General features: G+C 38.0%; 1 protein-coding gene and 1 long non-coding RNA gene across 18 annotated transcripts in view; one reads left to right on the forward strand and one right to left on the reverse strand.

Annotated features, from left to right (window-relative positions):
- NGF (nerve growth factor) overlaps positions 1-12,502 on the reverse strand; it is a 33,765-nt gene extending 21,263 nt beyond the window's left edge. Inside the window, exon 1 of the mRNA XM_062595171.1 lies at positions 12,333-12,502. The gene's annotated coding sequence lies outside the window, so the exon portion shown is untranslated. The remainder of the gene's footprint in view (positions 1-12,332) is intronic.
- Positions 1-20,933, forward strand: part of LOC134150962 (uncharacterized) — a 137,264-nt gene that overhangs the window by 83,124 nt on the left and 33,207 nt on the right. The gene's annotated exons all lie outside the window — the stretch shown is intronic.

The raw sequence follows: 20,933 nt of genomic DNA on the forward strand, positions 1-20,933 counted from the left end.
ATATTTCTTCCATTGGAACTGAATATAAGTTATGTCAATTTTTTACAAAAGTTTGTCCAATTGAAAATAACAGTGGTTGCCTAAATACTTGTCTGGTTCCTGATGGGTTCGCAGTTGTGTGCAATGATGACAGCATTATCACCAGCACATCTGTAAATGAATCATCTTTTTTTTTCCTGCACCCACATGGTTGCACAATTTTACTGACTACTTGCTTTGATGTAGAATATTTGATATTTGAAGCTATTTCATAACATTTGTAATATTGGAAATGCCAGGCACACTTATCGCCTTAATACTATGTCACAGTTAATATGTTCATAATCATCTCATGAGCCGATAAAATATGACACAATATTCATATTTAATTACCCGCCCCATAATGATAAAAGTTACAACAAAGATCTCTGGCTTCAAATCATGCATTTGGAGTTAGCCTATTTGCTCATGTGAGTGTAGTGTACAGCTTAGCAAAGACAAAATAAGCAATTACTTTTCTTAGTTTTTTTTCAATGGCACAAAGTGATAATTTTGTTTCATGCCTATGAGGTTTCATTCAACACAACTCTCAGAAATGGAAGATTCTTCCTTTTCCGTTTGGATTTTATTGTTTGAATATGGTTTGAATGGTGCTGAGTGGTGGCATTGCTAAGTAAAATAAAACTAAAGGAAATATGAGAAGGAGGTTAAAGGGTTTTGTCAGAGCTATTCTCATGAGTTCAATCCTGTTTCCTGGGCTTTGTGCCCTATCACAGGTCTATGCCACATTAATTCTGTAAGAGGTAATTTGGAGCTTCCCAATATGAGTTTTTGGGAAGGTGAAAAGGGATATGAGCTCCTACTGAGAAATCAGACTGGGCCTTTTACTAACAGTACATTAAACACCCAAAAAGTTTTGCTCAGAATTTATAATACTAATATTCAATTCTATTTTTCCATATTGGGTAACCTGCAAAAACAGTATTCGGATTTCAAAGAGAATTTAAGTAGACTTGCTCCAAAGTTTATATATTACACCTAACACCTACAACTATGGTCTGCTGGTGAAACAAGTGAGCTATCTGATATGATTTTGGTCTAAGTTGTCAAGTGATTAGTGACAATAGAGAAAGTGTAATAAAAAGTGTAATCCTTTCCCCACATGATTATGACTGTATTTCAGTTTAGTTCAGATCACTCAGCAGTTTGCAAGACAGAACGAGAACAACTGCCTGTTCTTAAAAACATTGAACAGAACATCTAAAAATATTCTCCCATACTGAAAGATATAAATTGCATCCTTTATGAAATGCATGTATTTGCACAGTAGGTGAAGTGCCAAATGAACAAATTCACAAATTTCTTGGCATTCTTCTGCAAGCAGGACAGTGTATCAAGACACTACTAAATGCCAGTCAGAGCCAGAAACCTGATACCTGAGTTCTACAGATTCTCTAGCTCCACAGAAAGCATTAAGAAAAGTCTGGTAAGAAGTCTGTATTTCCATGTTTTGTACACTAATATTAATTAGTTTAAATAATCTGTTGTATTTGAAGTTTGCTGCTATTATATTACTCAATTCTGTATGTAAATCCTCTGAGCCATATATTTCTTCTGGATATTTGATGCGCATCTCATTTTATTTATTGCAGTATTATTGGTTAATGCTTTATTTAGTTGACTCAATAGTCAGGAACAGTCATATTAGTTACAAAAAGTAGTTATCTTCTGAATCAGGAGGGCGGTAGTTTACATGAGCATGTAGGGGAAAGAGACAAATGAAAAATGACATTTGTAGTCAAATGTGATCTATAGTCTGAAAATTCTAAATTCTGCTGAAAGGCAGGGCTCCAAGTTGTGGCCATAATCATGGCACTAGGAATAGATTTTTCTTTGGCGGATGCCTATTTCTACTAAAATTTTCACCAGATTATGACCACCATAAGATTCTACATTAGTCAAAACTAGCAAAATAAGCTAGAGGGAAATTGTGTAAGGTACCTGTATTAGGTTTTTGACTTAGAAATCTTCCTTCTAAGGAGGCCTATTGTGTTTGTATTTAGAATATTTCCACTTTTCAGCATTGTCTCTTGGCTGCATCCTAGGGTTGCCTGCAGTTAATCAAATTGTGCACCTTATAAGGCCATTTTCTGCTGGCTTAAAATCAAAACCAGGAAGAGTTAAAATAATACAAGAATTTCAAAGAATCTAATTTCCATCCACACAATGTCAGAGTTTAAACACGTGTCATTTGTAAACTAGCTTTTGCAAATTTTTTTATTTCAAGGGTAGAGAAATGAACTTTAAACCTAGCCAAGAAAATTATATCAGTTTTCCTGCAGAATGTGTTCTTTTCCTAGAAAGTATTTCCTTTCACTTTCAAATTAAGGTAAAATCATAGGCCATACAGCTAAAGACTGAGTTCACATGGCTTGTGAATTCTTCCTAAAACTTGAAATATTGAGCAAAGGTAAGAAATTATGTAGCTCATTGAATATGTTCATAATTTCTTTGCTTCCAGGTAAAAGAGGAGGAGGGAAATGACACTTGTGAAGTGACATGGGCTGTGTTATGAACCCTTAACCCAATGACCCTTGAATTGTTGAGTATCAGTCCCATTTGACAGAAGGATAGAAGTTTTAAAGATAGCATGTTTCTACAGATTTCAAGAACGTGGGTGGCAAAGTAGAGGACAAATACATGTTAGTGCCCTGAGCAGGAGAAAAGCTACAGTGTTAGAGGTCTGTTTGATGAGAGAATTTATGATAGGGCAAACAAGCATACTTGTATGTCATAAATATTTTTCAGGTCTCTGATTACACTCTACTAGACACCAGAGACTGTAACCACTGTATGCAAATCACAAGGAACAAGCTGTCATTCTTTCTGCTGTTTACTATACTGCTTGTTTTAGTACCATAAAGGACTGAAGTAAATGTGGAAATGCAGGAGGAGCAGAGAAGAGCACACCCTGGGCTATTTAGCATGCTCTCCATTACCTGCAATAACTAACAATGTTTGCAATTAATGCAAAAATGAAAAATGTGACAAACAATGAAAAGGAACAAACTCCGACAGAAAATTATGGATCCCATGGTAAACTAACAATGCGTATTATGAAACAGCCTGTATGTGGTGGGAATATAAAGAAATGTTATATGAACAAAGTATACTAGCCTTATTTACAGGACTGGAGTCTTTATTATGCAAAGATATGAGTATAAAAAGATCTTGAATTAATGTTGTATAACACATTGAAAAATAATTTCTGGCCCATGCTGTACCAGCACTAGAACGAGTTATATCAGGATAAGGAGGCAAATCTACTACTGTATTTCTCTCTTCCTCTTGATACACTGTGTGTGCTTTTTCGTTCCAGGTAAGAAGTGTAATGAGTAAGTTGTGTTTTTCTGAGGAAAATAAATAAATGAGTAAAACTACTAACACAGTGATCAGTGGAAAGAATAGTCAGCTTGCTCTCCATTGATGACAAGCCCTTTAGAATGCTGTCAGTACATAAGGATGACCATACCAAACTAGATCAAAAGTCCCTCTTGTCCATTTTGTCTCTGACATAGGGAAATAGAGGATGCTTAAGGAAGTGTATAAGAACAAGATAAGCATATAGCAGTACTTTTCTAAACACCCTTGTATCCTTCAGCAGTGTTTGGATGAGTGACTTCCTGTGCCAGATGGGTTTTCCATGTATTTTAAGCCTACAGTATATTTCTCTTCTATTAATTGGTCTAGCTATTCCTTGAATCCATTTACAGTTTTAGCCACAAAATATCCTTTGATATTGAGTTCTGTAGCTTAACTATATAGTGTGTGAACTCCTACTTTGTCTTACTCAACCTGCCGTCAGGTGGTTGTCTTTGATGCACCTAGGTTTTTACTGGAAGAGGCCCCAAGCAATTGAGCTTACTCCATGCTGCTCTTGATTTCAAGCTCTTTTGGACTTTTTATTCCTGTCCTTAAGTGCAGAATTATGATAGTGGGGATAGCTGAAGAGTTGGGCCTAGTCCCCAACAGAGAAGTAAACAAGTGAGTAAAGTCTGTGGCCTGTCTTGAATCTGACCTGTGAAAGCGTAACTGATTATATTTGGAAGCATTTAACCCAGACTTCTTGTCAAAGGCAAATATGATAAAAAAAATCAAGAGCAAGTACCATTGGAATTATAGCTGATGACTGTGAACTGCAGCCAGATGGAAAGGAAAAGGAATCCATAGCACTGAAAACGGACTAATGAGAGAAAGAGTGGGAGGCTTTTTATATGAAAAACTTTGTAGGTGTCAGAATAGTAGTAAATACAGGCCATTATCACACAAATGTCATACTTCATCAGTGAAGCCACTTCAAGACTTACTTAGGAGACTGAATGTCAGAATTTTGTCCGTAATGCCATTCCTTTGTTCCAAGTCCCTTAAAGATCTGGCGATATGGCGGTATGCTGCTCATCACCAGCATCTTGCACTGATCATGTCTATCCAGGAAAATAATTTTGCAGAATGTTTGCTCCTTGTATGTTTAAATGGGAATAATAAAGCATCCAAAATGCCTGAAAAGGCTGCCTCTCTCATAGTCTAAAAAGACAGGAAGGAAGGAAAATATCAATTCCCATTGTAAAGAAGTGGTACTCTTATCCTTTTCTGAGATTTCCTGGACAAAAATTATGCACATATAGGCATTCTAGACCCATCCTGAAATTCAGAAATACTGCCAGAAAAGTTCCCAGGCAAAATAATTTGATAAAACAAGAACATACCTGGAGAAATTTGGATATGTGATAGCCTGAAAATCTCAGAGAGATGAAGGGATTTTTCAGAGTTCAAAAGAACATCTACGATACAGCATTTAATTTTAATACTTAAGATATTAAAGGCAATCAGTACGTGGTTCTGTGATCTCTGTGTTCTAATCTTAATGAGCCTGTCTTTGCATGGATTAGATATATAACACGCATTGTCCTTGCAAACCTAAGCCTCAGTCCTTTTCTAGATGTGTGAAGATGATGTGAGTGTGCATTTGTTCTTCCTACTACTGAAGAATTCTTAGACCAGGAATAAACAAAAAAAGTATACAAATGGGACATTTTTTGGTGATCAATAATTATAAAAGGTCTGCATCTGAACAGATTTGTCAAATATGGTGGTGTTGGTGCTGTTCTGTAATTTACCCACATCCACAAAATGCTAACATACTAAACACAAAAAACGCCACAGGAAACTTAATGTACAATATACTCTCTACATGATTAATTTTGGATGCTGAATTTCCTGTTCTCTCACTGGTGTTTGGGGAGTATATATCCTTTGACTACAAAAGACTCCAATAAGAGATTTTTTTTAAATTCAAACAGAATGCTGTAACTTTTGGAAGTCAAGTGTTGCCACTGTCACTGAGTAAGGTAGAAGTTTTGCATGTGGATAAGGAATACCTGCTTTGTTCAGGTGGGGCATGTGTGTAGCGTCATTCTCCAGCAAAGCTCCTGGTAAAAATGAAAGTGAAAGCGGCCTATATTTGAATTACTAAACTTATAACTGAGCAAAACCTTTTGTGGAAGCTTGATATATCAGTACAAAGCAGACAAAAAAAGTGTTGCTTGGGAATCCATTGCCTCTTTAGAGGATTCAGAATTCACTCAAATTTAATGAATTGTACAAAGTACGAGCAATAAGCCCTATATCCCTGTGCACATTTAGTTCAAAATAATTCTTTTCTAATATAATTCAGAATATTTGAATCCTAGATTTCAGGCATGTGTATTTGTCTCATTGCTACTGAGTACTTCACATTCAAAGTGTACTTGATTCCTTTAGATCTGTATAGATACCTACATTAAAGAGCAATAAAATGAAAATCTGAATGAAGTATGAAGCTATACTAAATGTGAATTAGAAAGCATTCTTTGTCTGTAACTTATTAAAATGTTTAGGAGCAGGTAGACATAAAAGTAAAGACAAAAACCTCATGCACAGTTCTTTCAGTAGATGCATACAGAAGCTGATGTGCAATGGAATGTGAGCTAGCATACTTCTTTTAGCAGGTGCCCCATAGAATACATTATTTGTGGGTATCTCCATTTTGAAATGCCCAGTTTTCAGTTCCTGGGACCTGATTTCCCAACCTGTTCAGCTCCCAGACATCATATAGAATTTCAGGAGCTTCAGAACCTGTTAAGCAAGTCCTAAACATGCCACATAAATATGGTGCAACTGGAAATTAGTAGCTGCTTTTGAAAAAAATTGCCGTTTCTTTCCTATATCATCCTAACCTGAAGCAAATTGTTCTGTGAAGTCACAAAGATCTGAGCAGCAGCTGCCTGCAGATTATGCAGCATAGCAGTCAATTAGTTACATTTGGAAAGGTTGCTTCACACATCTAAGTAAGATGGAAAATTTGTAAATGTTCAGGCATTTCTACTGAAGTCCCTTTGCCCACTATTTATGAGGGAAAAGTGACACTATTGAGACTGCTGTGTAGAAGTGTTAGTTTTCCATCTGAAATATGAAAGCAACAGAGAATTAAGGATATGGACATCTGAGGTGATCAAATACATCCATGCTTGAACAGCTTGACACATTACTTCTTACCTGCCATCCCACTGCAGCTGACATGCACTGCTGACCCTTCCTAAAGGTCACAACATAATCATTTTCATGGTGAGAGGATGTTCAGTGCTACAGTAGGGCTGAGCTGATAGTTACTTTTATTCAGAATTGTGAGTTGTTCTTAGAATGTATTAAACACTGAACAGTTCAGCTGAATTATTCCTATGGCTGTGGTAATGCATGTGCCTAAATGCTTTGCTGGTCTGTGACTGGTACACAGAGCATCTCAAAAGGATCCTAAAGTAATGGGCAGGAAATGATGCATTTCAGAAAATGCAGGCTGTGTCATTCACCATAGGGCAAATCGCTTTGTGAGCAAGCATAATTTCTTTTCATACCTGACTCACCCAGCACATAATGGCTTCCAAAAATAAAGGATATATTTCAAAACAGAAAATACACATACATTTTCAGTGAGCCAAAGCTGCTTAACCATATCATAAGCAAAGTAATATATAGCAATGAGGTACTTGGCAAATTTCCATCACAAATATTTCTGAAGAACTCCCTTTTTTCTTTTCCTAATATCTTGGATCCCATGTGGCTCTATAAAGAACAAAATAAAATCAAAGTCAGTGAACTAGACCACAAAAAAATCTGGGCCACCTTTATTCCCATACAATCTGGAGGGAAAAGTACAAAATGATTATGAATAGGAAAAAAATCAAAATAGTAATTTTATACTAGGAAAGCCACACTTAGTAAACAGGAAGTTGTCAAAAGAAATAATCTGCTTCTCAACAATATTTGTTCTGGGCTAATTTATTCATTTTTCTGGACTGTCAGAAACAGGCTGTTCTGTTAGGTTTTTGACTCTGAGCTAAATCAATTTCTATCACGTACTCTTTTACACAGCAGCATTTCTTAAAAATATAGCAGTTCAAGATAAATGACCAACCCTGAGTGTAAGAAGCAGGCTCATGTTATTTTTGGAAGGAGCTTGATATTTGCATAGCATATATGGTCATTATGTTTTTGTCAACAGTATTGAAAACGAAGTTCCAAAACAAAGTCAAAGAAACTACCTTTCTTCTGTTTAATGTTTTTCTGTAATTGTGCTTGAATCTTTTTCCATTGAAATGAATGGGAGTTTTGATACCTAACAACTCAGTGGGAACACAATCTGATCTTTTATTTTGCGTTGTTATATACACTATGGGAACAGAAAATACACTTTTGGAGGCAGCAACATAAATTAAGGAAAGATTTTTTTAGAATCAATATAATAGTCTGTATACAATATTCAATTTTATAAAGTGCCTGAACAAAAGACTTAAAACTGCATCAAGTGGTCTGGTTACTGTAGGTATGATTTCTGATAGTGACCAGAGTTCTGTTCAGAAAATACTTTTAGAGAGCATCAGACTGAATGTTTGGGTTGCAAAACCGAGGCCACACTATTCCTCAGAATTTTTTGCTGTGTGTTGTTATCATCTCACAGTTTTTCCTAGGAGATACCACTAAGATATCTGGAAGCCATGCTCATGTGTTACAACTGTTCTCCTCAACAAAGAGTATATACTGGGTCTGATAGAGTTTGATTTGGGCCTGTACCAATGGGAACTATTATGCTAGAAAAATCTCGAAACATTGCTGTAAATGCAAAATCATTGGAAAAAAAAAGAGGGGAAAGGCTCTTTACTGGAAATTAAACATTGCTTCCAAGTTGATAAAGAGTCTAAGGTGTTTTATTCACTGAACAGTGAGCCAGAAGATTCAAATGAGGCTATAGAAGCCTGGCAGGAAACCCAGCATCCATTTTATTTCACACTACCTCATGCAGTCTTTTTAGTTTTGGACTGAGATGTTATGCCAAAAAAGTTTCATGCCTGTATGTAAATCTGCAGGCCCTGACCTCTACATTCATCTTAAAAGATGTATGCAAGCTCAAAATATTGAGCAGTGTTTGTGTATATTCTGCTACAGTAATAGTGTGATGTAAAGGTCTTTGACATGAATGTAGCCACATAGACATTATGCCTGAAGGTGGGCAAGTACTACATCCTTCTGTCTCTAAGTCTCCTAAACACCTGTAATGGGCAGTTCAATAATATGTCTCAAAATAAGATGTCAACCCCACAAATAAATAAGCAGGAAGAAATGAGATAAAACTTTGTTTTCCCATTGGAAGTATATTTCACTGAATTTCACAAGATCAAACAGTTATATACTTTTCTTAGGCATATTTCCACTTCCTCATTTACAATCTGTTTAGACCTTAATTTGCCTGTTTAGTTGTATATCTCAGCATTAATCTCTTTCTGCAGCAGAAACTCACTCGAACATATACTTAAACCTAATTAATGAATACTTGAATAAAAAGAACACTATCTTCTCCTTCTTACTTAAACAAAATCCCCATACTTTCATCAGTGAACTAGTAACATATAGCAAAGATTATGTAGTGACCTTTCTTCTTGCAAGGATGGGTAAAGTATTTGGCAGGCTAAAATGCTGAGGAGAAGCAGATAAGGATGTTTGTACCAGAACAGAAGAAAGTCCACCCAGGCCAGTATTCTGTCTTCTGCAGCACCTAGTAATGCTTACAGAGTGGTATAAGAATAGGTTAACCATATAGTGATATATCGTTTTTACACTCTTCCACTCTCCAATCATTTCTGAATTGCAGATTGCCTAAGCCGCAGGTAGCATCTTTGATTTTAATATGTCTAATTGCTTTTTGAACTCATGCAAACTATGGTATCCTGTGGAAAGAAAACTTAATGATGCCTGGAGAAAAGAACAACTTTCTTTTGTTTGCTTTGAACCTGCTGCCTGTTATTTTCATTTCCTGCTCGTTGATTTTTAAACTGGGAGACAGACAACAGCCATTCCCTCTTAACCTTCTTCAGAACAGTTATGAGCGCCTCCATTATGTCCCTCCTCGACCATCTCCTTTCTAGGCTGAGAAGTCCTAATCTATGTAGCTCCTCTTAATATGGAAATTGTTCCAGGCCTTTGATCATCTTTGTTGCTCTTTCTTGCACCTATTCTGCTTTTACTCTATTCTTTTTTTTGACATGTGGCAATGACCATAACTACATGCAAAAGCAAGGCAAAAGCAAAAATAGTCTTGCTATGTTTGGCCACATAATAATTTTTGATATAAATACATGTACACACACACATGCAAATATTTAATCAATGCAGCAGAGCTGCGTAAAGGGCCTTATGTCAGAAAAACAAGCCGCTCACATCCTGTAGTACATATATCCAAGTGTGGGAGATACTTGTGTCATAGAAATGCTCCGTAACACATTGGCCTCCGTGACAGCGCTGAAGTCAAATTTAGATAAGGGAGAATGTCCTTCCCTCTGTGAAAAAAAAAAAGCAGTTGTGGTACCACTGTCACATGTGCCTGTTACCCCTCATTTCCATCAGACAAAGCTTGAGGGAAGACGTAGTAGCTTACATTTCTCTAGCTGTATCAAGTGATCTAATAAACGATTTATTTCATGGTCACTCTCTGAACAACCCCTTTAAACTTTTGGTGGGTGGGCAGCTGCCAGCAGAGGTCACCATTGGTGCAGCTGGTTTGAAAGGTGTTGCAGTTCACTAGCTTTTAGTGGACTAAGATTTAAAGGATAGACAAATATTTCTAAACCCGCTAATACCAGTGTAGGCTTCTGGTGTTGTAATATTAAATCTTTTGGAGTGAAATCATTAATTCTTTTAACCTTTTTGTTTTGTTGTTCTTGAAATATATCACTAAACCAATGGCAGAACTACACTACCTCCTTAAAATTATCAATATATTTTCCAAGTGATGCCTTCAATTTAATGCAATTAATGTTAATATATATTTAATATTCTGTTAGATCCAAAGGTATTTTTTAAAGAAGCAGAAATTTGATTAATGAAATTTGCATTATGGAATTTGCATTTAAAAGAACATTTTGTATATGACCAAAGGTGAAATTACGGAATGTATTCCATGGATTGAAGTAATTTAGTTTTCAAATGTGTTTCATCTATCCTGCTATTATATATACTCCATTAAAGAAAAGCTTTTTCACTTAAAAACGCTAATCTAAATGAGCATTTTATGTATTTTTCTAACCTGAATTTTTAAATTAACATTTTACAATGATTACGTAGGCTTAATCATTCTAAATAACAGTCATTCTAAGTAACTTAGCCTATGGGTTAGAATGATCCTTTGTGTGCTATAATTCTTCACTGAACTTAAATGAAGGCACCTGAAAAGATAACTTAAGATTTTGGGTGAGAAAATGGACACTGCTAAACTAGGAGGATGTGAAAATAGTGTGCAGGAAAGCCACAATTACCCTGTTGTGAGACTGACAGATCCCTTCAGAGTGAGTAGCTGGGGTTGATCAGGATGTGAAATGACTGTTACTTTACTGTGCACATTTGTCAGAAGAGCTACTCTCTAGACCTTACTGAGATTTTTTTTAGAAAATGATTCATGCACCTAACGATTAATATAAGGGCCAAATCTTTGTTAATCCTGCTCATGTGGACACTCCATTTTATTTTCTTGATCCCATCACTGTAATCTTTTTTTTTGTGAAAGTGCAGATGCTATCGTAACCTTGTGAGTTTTGGATAAATGTGAGATGGTAGTTGTCAGGGTCATTTAAAAAGGCCTGTTTTCCATAGTACCTGAAACAGCTCAGCACTGCCATGAGTATGAACATACAGGCAAGTTAGCTTCCTGCCTGTCTTTTTGCAGGTAATTGTCACATTCTATTTTAGCTTAGCAAAAAAGTACCCACGAGGCTTTATTGTAATACACTAATATATGAAAACATTCACAAATTATCTGCCTAACAGTTACAATGCAACTTCCAAGCTTTGACAGCTTGGAAAAACCAGCCCGACAAGCTCACTCACTTTCACTGTTTTTCTAAAACTTCTTGAGTGTATAAGGAGAACTTAAAGTGAAGAAAGCATGAACGCTTTTTGTTCTCGGCAGACAAATTCCTACCCTCTCCCTTGCTGGGATCCCCATTCCTGTCTCTGACTGGTATCTCAGATAAAACAGTGTTATTATCACCCAGGATAAATCAATAAACATTGTCAGTCTCATCCTGTCACTAACCATCAGACAGCAAAAAGTTCGTAAGCTTTTCCAAGTAGACTTAGAGCATACATGGTCTAAAGTGAGCTACAGCTCTGCCTATAGCTGGAAGGTTTCTGCCTTGTGCCAATTATGTTTGGATTTACCAGAATTCTTACTCATTTATTTTTAAAAAGAAAGAAAAGGGTTCTTACCTAGAGTAGAATTAAAGAAAAGAAGGAAAGTGTTAAAAAAAATGTAATATTCAAACCCAGACAGTAAAGCATTTTCATACAGAAGTTAACTGCTATACCTATGCAAATAAAACTAAGGTCTGATTTACCTAGATGAAAAACAATGAGTAAGAATGCTTACATTTCTCTAAGGTTAAGTTGCTTTTACTAGGGCATGTTTCAAGCTTTGAACTCAGCCACAAATGCTTTATGAACACCTTCCAGATGTGCATGCAGTTTAAACTGCATTAGTAGATGCAATTTTCAGTCTTACTAGACCAAGCTGTTCTGAACAAATGTTGCTGCTAAGCAATGAGTACTCCATGTTTCAAAGATACCTGATCTTCATCCCTTTAAGTAAGCGAAAATCAAAATACAGCAAAAACACACTGGCAAATTTTTAAAGATATGAAACTTCCACAACTGATGCAACAACAACATTAGTTGTTTTGTGAAAACCCTTTGACTGTCGTGGGGTCACTCACCTCAGAGCTGTTACCACTCAGCACTGGAGGGAGAGGGAATCCTTAGGGGTGTCCCCGCTGTTTTGCGGTCCGTAGCACCCTTGTCCGTGGACACTTTCCCAAGCCAGAAGAGCCATTCACGTTCCCTCTGCCTTTCCAGCCTCATTCACTGCTCTCAGGGCTCAGCTAGCTGCACTGACTCACAGGAATTAAGCTCCCTCTGGGTCCTAGTGCTGTAAACATGTGGGAGCTGCATGGACTCGTAGGAATCCAGCCTTTGGCTTGGTGCCTAGTCCATGCAGTGATGCACAGATGTGCAGTGAAAGTTTCGAAGCATGCACTGGCTGTATGACCAAGGAAAAGTTTGAACTTCCTGGTTCCCCTGTCAAGAACTGAAATTCTCTTTAAGGTACTTTTTGTCTTAAGAATTTCTGCTTTGCATAGTAATACTTGTGCTGTATTTAAAGATGAGAGCTCACGAAGGCAAAGTTGCAGCTCCTTGTGAAAGCAATTGTTAGAGCCCTTTATTCATGTCATGAGTCTATGAACAAGCATAAGGAAAAACCAGCATTAAACTGATGAAGCAGTGGACTAGGTTGTCGGCAAAAAATGTGCAGTCCTCGCTATCAGATGTCTTTAACAGGGTCAGCCAACACTGATGCGGAGTAATAAGGAAATAGTTTATCCTGACTTGGGGCAGAGGAAAAGATTATATGAGGTCCCTTTCAGCCATAATGTTCTGTACGTGACATGCTTATTGTAAGTAATAGAGAAATATGGAAATGTTTCTGCTTTATTTTTGTGGAGAAAAATTAAGCATTCTACCAGAGCAACAGTGTGTTTTAAGCACTGAGAAATACACGGAAGAAATGCAAAAGTGAAATATTACATAAGGCATTAGAAAAGCAATAGATAGCTGGCTGACTAAATAAATTGAAGGAACTTTTAATACAGCTACAAAGCAGACACCTGGCATTTCATAGTTCTCATACTAGTGTAGTGTAACCTTTGTCATTTCACAGGGATGCAAGGCAAAAATATAGATTGTCTTCAACTGAAAAACAGATCACTGCATTTTATAAACATAGAAATAATCAAACATCTTTGATTACCTCCAGAAGAGGGCAGACATCTGGAGAGACTCATGCTTTAAACCCTTCTGGGAAGGGAAAGATGTGTGGAAGGTACTATGTAAAGGTGCAAAGAAGAAGGCAAAATAGCTTTGAGATACTGATGTTTTTTATATACCATGTGAATATGATACTCTCTGAAATCGAACCACGCATATCCTCCTATTTTATTGGAAGTCGTAGACAAGTCTTACAATCCTTTTGTGCAGTGCCAAAGATAAGAATGTCTTCAGTGCTAGACCTTTTCTTGGAAGTGGTGTCCATTTTAAATTGGCTGAAAAATCCTTAAGGAAATTGCAACACAAAATGTATAGTACAAGTACTGAAGCTACTTTCCTAAATTCTCGGAATTATGCAGTTCGGATGGTTTGTTTTACTGAAAAAAAGTGACTTCCCACACAAGATGCCAGTCACAGGCCAGATTGTAAGGTCTTCGTTCACACAGACAGCCATCAGAGTTTGTGCAAGTTTTGCCTGTAAAACTTGTTCTTGGGATTTGGCCTTAGATTCGTATTTCATTGCAGGAATGCCAGGATATTATTGTGTTGAAAATTTGTCTCACTTCATTAGAATATCCTCAGGTTATGATTTTTTGCTGAAAATTTGAAAGAGCATTAGAGCATAGTGTGTATATATATATATATATATATATATATGTATGTATGTATATGAACAACATATAAAAAGAAAGAGATAAAAAGGTATGCTCTTTTCTGACTTAAAGTTAGTGCATGCTTGTGTTTAGCATCTCTCCAACTGATTTCTTGGCAAGAACTGCATATGTTTTCTTAAAAGTATGGTCATGAGAACTATTTTGGACACAGTAAACAATAACACAGTTTGAATTTTTACTCAATCTGTACCACAAGCACTTATTTTTGTCTAATGAAATCCTCCTCAAGTACCTCATTCCCGCATACCAGCAGGCTGATATGAGCAAGAAAGATAGCTGCATCAGTGCCTGGGAAAAAGCACTGGCTTGTATTGTTTTTCCATACATTCCCATGTACCCCAAACAAACAGCATTTCTACATTTCTAGCTTCCGGAATAGGTGTTGTCCTACAGGTATACTAGCCATGCACAGATGTAATCCAGGATAGATTGCTATGCTCAGAGCTGAGCACGGATTTCATGTATCTTCCTCTTTTAGCAGTGCTCTGAACCACAGATTTAAACAGAAAACTCTTACTACAAGCATGGATGCTTAACTTCTATCTTTCATGAATTGGAGTTTCTCTTACTTATGCCAGAAGTCACTGATCACAAGGTAAGGGACTAGTAATGTCAGGCTGAGCAAGGAAAAGATGTGTTCTGGAATCAGAGAAGCTGCTGCATGGAGAGAAGTTCTTCTGTAAGCACCAAACTAAGGAATCATGGTTCTCTTACAGTTTTGCATGCAGTTATTCCTCAGCCTCTACTGCAATAACCTCCAATCCCCCATGTCCTCCTGTGTGAGCTTCCATGAACAAGTTCCTCCATTCCTGTGGCTAGTGGAGTTCCCCAGGGCTCAATACTGGGTCCCATCCTCTTCCATGTCTTCATCAGTAAATATGGGACAGAGTAGCTCCTCAGCCCTAGGCACCAGTACAAGCTAGGTGCTGATGTTCTGGAGAGCAGCTGTGCAGAGAAGGACCTGGTGGATGAGAAGTTGACTATGAGCCAGCAATCTGCCCTTGTGGCCAGGAAGGCCAATGGTCTCCTGGGGTGCATTAGGAAGAGTGTTGCCAGCAGGTCGAAGAAGGTGATCCTGCCCCTCTCCTCAGCCCTGATGAGGCCTCATCTCGAGTACTGTGTCCAGTCCTGGGCTCCCAGTGCAAGAGAGGCATGGAGCTGCTGGAGAGTGTCCAGCGGAGGGCTACAAAGATGATCAGAGGGCTGGAGCATCTGCCCTCTGAGGAACGGCTGCGAGAGCTGGGCCCCTTCAGCCTGGGGAAGAGAAGACTGAGGGGGGATATTATCAATGCGTATAAGTACCTGAAGTGGGGGTGTCAAGGGGATGTGGCTAAACTCTTCAGTAGTGCCATGCGAAAGGACAAGAGGCAATGGGCAGAAATTGAAGCACAGGAAGTTCCGCCTGAACGTGAGGGGGAATTTCTTCACTGTGAGAGTGACAGAGCACTAGAACAGGTTGCCCAGAGAGGTTGTGGAGTCTCCTTCTCTGGAGATACTCAAAGCCCACCTGGATGCAACCCTGTCTAACATGCTCTAGGTGACCCTGCTTGAGCAGGGGGCTTGGACTAGATGATCTCCAGAGGTCCCTTCTGACCTTACCAATTCTGTGATTTTTCCCCTAAAAGTTAGTCAATCCATTGTCTTCCAGCAAAGCATTGCTATGTAGCACACTAACATATTTTTTTCAGGAAACCAAAAGCACACAAACCAAAAGGAAGAGCAGCACTGCTGAGAGAGGTGACCACAGCTGAAATGCTTTGTCTCTGATGAGCTGGGCTGTGGCTGTTCTGATGATTAGGCTGAGTTCAGTGTTGTCCTAAGCCCCAAAAGAGCAGTTGTGGATTGTCACAGCCTCCTCTCCCTGCAGCAGCACTTCTATCCATACAAGTTAGAGATTGAAGGAAGTACAGGGTAGGAAAAAGGTGTTTGGTGTTTATGTGGGTTGTTTAGGACTGTAAGAGGGCTTGAGGATGGGAGGTGAATTCCTCCTGGGGTTGCTGTCTTTTGTGCTGCTGAAAGAGTTTTAGGGAGGGTGTTTCAGAAGAAGTGGCTAGGCTTTTTGATTTATAAGCAACTCTTTTTGAGGAACAAAGCTGGCAGAACTGAAAGAGTCCTCATTTATGTCTGAAATCATTTTGAGTGTGAAAGTAACACATGTGAGTAGCGCTACTGTTGCTGTAATCTTGGTACATAGAGAGGTGTCAGATTGTTAAGAAAAGTGCTCACAAAGCATTACAAGCTTTCCAAACATCCCATGAAAGCATAGGGGATGGGATGAGTGTAAAAAAATCCTATTTTCTTCAGCTATACTTAAGTGTGTGTGTGTGTGTGTGTGTGTTTGTAGGCACAGGCACATGTGCTGACAGTTACATTCAATACTTTCTTGTAGGGCTGGATTTTCACATGGAAAAAAGATAAATCAAAAATAAATCCCCCAAGCTATCTGGAGGTGCTTGGATGTGAATGTGAAAGTATTTTAAACCTCTCAAATAAGGCTTTCAAAAGTGTAAGATAGTCTATTTTACCTAAAGGAATACTTATTATTTCCAGTCTTAAGACAGCAACGTTCTATTATCAGGAAGTTTTTATGTAAGCTTGTCTGAGAGCTGTAGTCCTAAAGCTAAATTCAATATAAAGAGATAGTAAACTTAACCCCTACTACTTGGCTGTAGGAAGTTAACCCACATTTGGCCAAATAGATGCTAACTGAGAGACCAGAAGGAATGGTCACAACACGAATTCTCTTGTGTTAGTCAAAAACAAAGAAGTTGATAGATGGGTGGTCTACTCTGGCTTCATTAAGTTTGTGTAGCATTATATTATAGTGTTATGTGTAGGGCAGAAGCTAAGAAAAAACAAACAAACAAACAAAAAAGAGAAGCTCACTCATGGGTCCTGAATAAATAGGTCATAGAAACAAGTTCATTACTGAATGACTGTAGGACTCAGTCTCCTGTAAATATTTTCTTAACTTTTTATGCCACATGGTTTCTCAGTTGAATCAATAATACATACAGAATCAGCTTAGCCATGTTGAGAAATTGATCTGTACATGATGCATTCCCAATATACTGCAGTTCAAACCAAGCAGTGATAGAAAGCATTCAGTTATGGTGAGTTATGGAAGTGATTTGCATTAATATTGTTTGTTCCCTTTTGGTTATTTATAGAGGGTACAGTAGAAACAAACCATTTTGCTATAAAATAAAACATCTCAAAAGCCTGATATTAGTAAAAGTAAACGATCTGTTGATCATCCAAGTGCTTTTACAGGCAGAATATAATTCCTATGGTAGTGAAATATAGGCAAAGCAGAGCTAAGAGAATAACATTACATAGCGTTCCTCTCTGGATGCAGCAGAGATTTTTTTTGGCTGATAAGTTATTTGGAAAGAGACAGTAACTACAAATACTTCTGGAATACACAAGCCTGTGGTTTTATTAGAATACTTTACCCTCACTACAAACCAATAGTAAGTGTTAAAACTAGCACAGAAATGCTTTTTAAAACATAAAAGGAACTCTGAATTTTGAAAATCAGTACTCGGATGTTGTTTTAGTGCTGCTCTATAAGAGAATAAAAGGTTGTAAGATACTCCGCTTAGTGGCTGCATAGTTTTATCCTTAGGCATAGCTTGTTGCACTTGACTGAACTGTGGCTGGGTTGGAATCTGAAGTCTCCGTGAAAATGACAAAGAGTTGTCAGTCAGAGTTCACTAGTAGTGGACTTGTGAGGCTCTTTTGTAGACAAAAGCTCCTTTGACACAGTTTTATAACCACGTATGATCTGGTATACCATCACATATGCTTCCATTACAGGAACATTTCAAGAAATAAAGTCAAATGCATGTTTCCCCCATTTTGCCGAGTGGGAATATGCCACAAACACTCTGCTAGTGTTAATCCTGCTAGAATCTGCATGGCCTAACAGCTATTTCCCCCTTTTGGGGGTATTAGACCCATCAGTGAGACCCACAGCTGTTTCAAGGCTGACTCACCGAATGTCAGCATGAAATGACAACATGCTATAGGAGGCTTAGACACATCACGTGTTACTGGACAGTGAGGCTGTCATGCTTGGGTTCCCTGAGAAACCTTGCTCCTAGCGTTGCTTCTCTGCTTGCTGCAAATGAATTGGGACCAGAGAAGAGCACTGACTCTGGCAGAGAATGACTCTTCCCTGCTGTTTGGTCTATGAAATGGGCCTCAGTTTTTCTTTTCTTGCTCTCTATTACTCTTTTGCCATGCTCTAATAGAAATTACTTCTCCTTGTCAAAGTCCGACTTCATTGTGTGTGCATAATGCACTCGGAGATGTTGAGACTAACTTACCAGTACACCCATGCTTTGCTAATGTGCTCTGGGAACTGGCAGCCACTTAGAGCCAATAATAGTATCTACTGAGAATGAGTATTGTAACTGATTGCTTTTGCCGTGTTAGTGGGCAGATGACATATGATCGTATCTGAATTTTTGCTTCCTTCAGGGTTTCAATGCCGAACCTTCATCTGTAGCAGTGCAAGCACAAACATATTGAACAGGAGATACCACAGGGTCCGATCTAGACGCAAGCCCCACAGGGCAGCATGTTGTAATTTTTCTCAAGGGAGACTTCAGAGGCCCTGAAAAGCAAGAGGTTTGGGAGCATCTCAGGGACTAAGAGCACTGTACTAAATATTCTCACTAAATATGTGGTGCCTCTTGGCCTTCTATCATAAAGTAGACTACAGGAGAACTCTGCATTATTTAGAAAGGCTGCTTTGTTGCTTAAATCTTAATGAGGAGATTGGACAAACAATTCTGCATTCAAATTGCTAGTATACAAAATCCTTAAGCGTAAAATCAAGCATTTCATTAAATCTCTCTATCTGCCCATTGGTCTGAATATGCTCATAAGAGGTCCAGATTGGCTGGCCCCCCTCTTTTTCAATAAACACCCTGCCTAAAACATCTTTCTTGGGGCATCAGTTGTGCTGAAAGATCTCAAGAGAACATCTGTGTCTCAACAGAAGAAACTGAAGTAATAACTGAAGTAATAGCAAAATGTAGCCAAACTATAAAGCCAAGTTTAAAAAAAAATGGCAAAGGTGGCAATTAGTTTATGATAATAGACATTCTATGACTGCTTTAAAGTTCATCTTGGATTTTTCAAAACTCTAGTATCAGCACAGGTTTTACAGTATCAGTGAATTTTTTTCAAACACTTCAGTCCTGTGAAAGTTTTCAAGTTGCCTGTGCTTTACCATAAATGAATTAACACTCTAACACCAGGAATCTTAGAGGCAGTTCTTTAAGGAGAACCACAGATTGCAATCACTTGAGATCTGATTTCCTTAAGCTGAAATGATTTCTGAAAAAAAATCCCATCTGCAGGAGTTTCTCCAAGCATTGCTTCTCTGTTTCTAAGGTGGAGCACGTTCAGGAATTGCTGTACAGCATGGTTCTACTGCGTGTCTAGCGCTCTATCGTGTGGCTGTAATTAAAAACAGCCACTGTTATTCACTCTTCATATACCAACATAAGAAAGCAGCAACTTTTAGCCTGCATTCTATAGTAAATGAATGTTTTTTTCATTGTTAATTAAAGATTTAAGAACAAAAGTTTTAGTAGGCCCAAGTTTTAGTATTGTCAGGTTTCCTGAATGGCAGTTCCACGTTCACCTTACCCACTAACTTCAGGATTTTGTAAGCCTTCGTTTTACCCCTCCCCATCTTCTTCCTCTCCAAAGAGCCTCAATCTCTCCTCATAAAGCAGCCATTCCATCACCTTAAACATTGCATTTGCCCTTCTCTGAACCATTATGCCCTTCCTGAGACTAGGACTTCACGCAGGACTCAGGATGTTGATGGAGAAAGGTACCTAAAGACTTGTGTATGTGATTTCTCAGAGACAAACATGTTTTCTTAAATGCTCTGAGCTGTGTGATGTTTGTAAGCAGTGGAGATACCTGGTAGAACAGTAGTCTAGCCATCTAGTGAGGCAAATGCTCATTTAAAGAGCAGGGGGGAATAAAAGAAGTAATAATAATAATGATTAAAAATAAATGCCTTCCTCCATGTGAAGAAATCATTTTGTTATTCTGCTAGAGTGTATTTCAGCTCATTAGCATTGCATTATGCAAGTACTTGCAAGCTAATCACTACAGCTGCTGTTCTGTTATTTATTCTTGTCACAGAGCAATTTTACTTTCAAAATGTTATTTTTATTATAAAAAGAAAATGTGCTTGGAGAGACTGCTGGTTTGGGGGGAATGTATAGCCTTGTGCAACCTGAGAGAGAGTGACTATCTAAGCTTGGAGACTGGATTCACAACAATGAAGTGTAAAACATCTCTCTCTTTTTTTTTTTTTTTTTCCCTTAATTTTTTTTTTTCAAGTGGCTTTTATTCACTGAAAAGAATAGTGGCATTAGGTTGCAAGCCTGCTGCTATTTTTTTCCTGTTTGGTTCATATTCTGCATATATTGACAAAGCCTTTTAACTTCCACAGTAGGAAGATCAGGCCTTTCCTGCAGTTTTCCTTCAGGCATGTGAGTTATATCTCAGACTGAACACCAATCCGTCCTTGCTGCTAAGAGCAGATAGTCCTGTCTTTTTTGGAGGACTCCATTCCACCCCCAACACGCACACATGCTTTTCTTTTCCTGTCTTGTCCCCCCTCCCAAAAAAAAAGTCATCAAGAATTATTTTCTTTTAATCCCTTGCTGTCTGTTAGATGTCAGAATATCACTATTATCCTAAAGCACAAGGGTTATAGCCACTGCATTTATAAATAGTGTGTGTACACATACACAAGCTTCAGTGTCTAGTTGCAGCTGACTC

The sequence above is a fragment of the Rhea pennata genome, chromosome 25, assembly GCF_028389875.1.
Source record: "Rhea pennata isolate bPtePen1 chromosome 25, bPtePen1.pri, whole genome shotgun sequence".
In the NCBI taxonomy this organism is placed as follows: domain Eukaryota; kingdom Metazoa; phylum Chordata; class Aves; order Rheiformes; family Rheidae; genus Rhea; species Rhea pennata.